The following is a 3768-nucleotide window of genomic DNA, read 5'->3' as shown; positions in this document are numbered from 1 at the left end:
AAGTATATACCGGTAGATTCAGAATTTTTCGGACAGTTGAGGAGGGGGATCGTTCATCAGTGTCCGAACTATCTCCCCGGTATTAACTCGCATGCACTTTTTAAGCACACATTTTGATTTTTTCCCATTCTACCACAGAGATAAAAAGTCTGTAATAGACTTTATTTAAATATGATTCTACAGACCTTGACTGTGAATATTCCCAATTGGGCTCCGCAGCTCCTAAGGCTGGCTTTGCGTCTGGGCAGTCGTAGATGGGTGCTGATAAGTGTATGTTCGGATATGGGGAGCGTCCCTTTCTCACAATGTCACCAATCATCATTGCGAGGCAACGCTGTGTGTACTTTAATCGTGATGATTTTTATATACACTTATCATAAATAACATTGTTTTATTTTTATATTATGATCTGTTGCCAACGGCCATGCCACGTTGAGTACACCGCTTCCCGTCCGATAAGCGAAGTTAAGCAACGTTGGGTCTGGTTAGTACTTGGATGGGTGACCGCCTGGGAACACCAGATGCTGTTGGCATAACTCCCTACGTGTCAAGTGGGGTTGGTGGAGGATTAGTGCCCCTCCCTATAAAACAATTAACTCTAAGCCCTTGACCACCCCGTTTGGGATACATGGCGTCTGGCAATGGATGGATGGATGATCTGTTGCAACAGATATTAGTTTATTATGTGTAGCACCAATATTATTTAACGAAAGTTTTCCTTCATCCAAGCTGTGTTGCGTCACTGACTTGTTATAACTTATGCATTTCATATGTTAGTCATTATGTTTCATATGATCATCATGTCTGGTGAACTGAGCTGTAATAGAAGCTTTTGTTCTCAGATCGAAACCCCCTCTTATTAAATATATGGTTCTACGACATGTTGCTCTGACTGAGTGGTGAAACATTTCGACAACGAGCCGAAACTTCAATATGGATCTTTCGGAGGACAGCAAGAAATGTCGAGCCGCTTCTGAAGCGATGTTTACCAGGAAAGTGAAACTGTTCCAGGAACGAGTGTCAAAGGATAACCCGGCGGAACTTTTGGAAGTCATAATTTTGAGGCACGCCAAGCTTTTGACACAGTTGAAGCATTATATGATAAATATGTGTGTGCTGGATACTAAGGATGATGATTACCCAAGTAAAATTGTTAGATGTGATCTGTACATAGCTGACTTGGAACTAACGAAAGGGGATATTCACTCAAAACTGATTAAAAGGAAAGATGTAATTGGTAAAGATGAAACGGAATGTTCACGGGTGAAGGTAAAAATCATTAGAGCCTTTTTGATGGAAATATCAGAGATTATCCTACATTTCGTAAAGACTTTGAGCGACTTGTTTCAAATAATTATGGGAGAGATCGATATGCACTGAAATCATGCTTGGTGGGAGAAGTTTTGAAGGTTGTGAGAGGTGTGGAAGGTAGCTACATAAAGATGTTGAGGTTAGATGAAAAATTTGCGCATTCTGGTAAACTTGTTGATGCAGTCGTAAGTGAAATTAAAGCGCTGAAACCTGTTCCAGAGGGAAATCATAAGTTCACTGATATGGTTAACGTGCTAGAAAGGGGTTGGCTAGATCTACAGAAAATGGAACTTGCAACATTATTACAATGGTGACTCAAGTGGAAAAATAGTTTCCCGCCACTCTGAAGCGAGAAAGGGTATTAAGTGGTCCAGGACGTGAAAGACAGAAGCAAAACGTTTGAAGAACTGTTGAAATATTTCTTACGAGAAAAGGTCATAAAATACATGGAAACAGATCTGAGAGGACCATCTCCCCATAAAGCTATGGTCCATGGTTGTGTGAGTGATAAAGCCAGTGATTCTACAGGAATAGTTACTGTAATAATGAAATTACAAGAAAGTCAAGAAAAACACCAAAAACAAATGTATGATAGTATGATTAACGTGACCCAAAACATGACCTAACTGATGTCTAACTTGGCAGAAAACTCAGCTAAATCACAGGAACTTGGGACCAAGACTAATCATGCACATATTAAGTTGTATACTAGTACAGCTAAGAATTGTTTGTTCCATGACACGAACACGAACAAAATGTTCTGGGTTTAAGAGTTTAGATAGTCAGGTTAAACTGGGCGTAGTTCATAAGAATGGTGTATGTTCAACTGCCTTCTTCTTGGTCACTTAAGTATACTGTATATTGTCCCAGCAATATGCCTCGTGAAGGCAGGAATGAAGGTGAAGGCCCTTGCAGAAGACTTCACCATCACATCTTACACAACCTGTTTAATAATGACACAATACCTGATAATCCTAAACGAGCAACCAACAACTTAGCCTACTTTCATGTGATGGGTTCTGACTTATGATCAGCAGCGTTAAGAGTAAGAATCAAATTATATCAACTCTGTGGGATCCTAGTTCAAATATAAGTTTGATAACACACAGAATAGCACGAAAGCTTGGACTAAAAGGCAGAGATGTAAAACTATCAGAGACTAGAGTGGGGAACTTGATCGACGTATTACAGAGCAAAGAATGTGTAGTTCCATTGATTGATGCTATTGGTGACCTGGGAGGTACGAGCATGTGATATAGAGATAATAACCTCCAATATATCTGATGTTAGTACAGGTCATGTACCTCATTTGCTGGAGTTAAAGCCTCTGACACTGAAAGGCCTTATGGCAGAGTAGACTTGGTGGGATCGGATATTTGTGGTTTAATGGCCAGGATTGTAAAGACAATGGGAAATTTGTAGTTGATGGGGAATCAGTTTGGGTTTTGTATACGTGTGTCTCATCCTGGGAACTGACACAACTATGAAGAATATAAATGTACACATTCACCATCTGGCATGTGCAATAAGTGTAAATGATATTAACACTGAACCTAGGACTAGATTAACTAAGCAGTTGGATGACTTCTTTGCTATAGAGAACTTAGGTACAAAGTGTACTCCTAAATGTGGCAACTGTAAATGAGGCAAGTGTCCGGTAGTGGCAAACAACTATAATAGAGAATTAACTCTAATTAATCAAGGCCTTAATTATGATCAAATAAGTGAACGTTGGATCGCACATTATCCATGGATTAAAGATCCCGGTAATCTTCCCAGTAACGTATCACCTGCTATTGCTCACCCGATTTCTACAGAAAAGCAGCTTTTAAAACTTGGCTTAGCGTATACTACGATTTATCAAGCTCAAGTAAAAGACATGGTAAATAAAGGAGTAGCCAGAAAGCTTGACAAGAGTGAATTGCTTAAGTTTAGAGGTCCATCCCATACATTATATACCTCATCATGAAATTTTAAAACCTGATTCATCATTCACGCCTCTGAGAATTGTGTTGAATTCTTCTTCTAGTTCCATGGGTCGTGTACTGAATTATTACTGGGCAAAGGGACCTGATATGCTAAATAATATGCTAGACGTACTCATGAGAATTCGTCAGGGCCAAGTTCCTATTGCTGAAGACATTGAGAAGATGTACAACTCTATTTTTATTTCTGAGACAGACCAACATACGCATAGATTTGTGTGGCGTGATATGGAGATTGATAGGGAGCCAGACCATTATGTCCAAACAACTGTAACATTTGGAGACAAACCTAGTGGAAGAGTTTCAATGATTGCATTGCTCTTTACGGCAGAACTGTTTCCTATTTCTAACGTTACTGACATGAATATCAGAAACTCTTATGTTGATGATTTTTTGCAATTTGTACGAAATCTAACAGAAGCTAAAGCTTTGATTCAGGAAGCTGAAGAGATACTTGATATTGGATGATTTA

The 3768-nt window shown here is 39.3% G+C and overlaps 1 non-coding gene across 1 annotated transcript; it reads left to right on the top strand.

Annotated features, from left to right (window-relative positions):
• Positions 1-414: 414 nt before the first annotated feature.
• Positions 415-533, top strand: LOC145401137 (5S ribosomal RNA). Its single transcript, XR_013897549.1, has one exon. It is a non-coding gene; the product is annotated as a 5S ribosomal RNA (ribosomal RNA).
• Positions 534-3768: the final 3235 nt, after the last annotated feature.

This window comes from Coenobita brevimanus, chromosome 54 (assembly GCF_032717465.1).
Source record: "Coenobita brevimanus isolate Jiangsu-jjx chromosome 54, ASM3271746v2, whole genome shotgun sequence".
Taxonomy (NCBI): Eukaryota; Metazoa; Arthropoda; class Malacostraca; order Decapoda; family Coenobitidae; genus Coenobita; species Coenobita brevimanus.
Note: the sequence above shows the minus strand (reverse complement) of the source record. Positions and strands in the feature narration are given on the sequence as shown.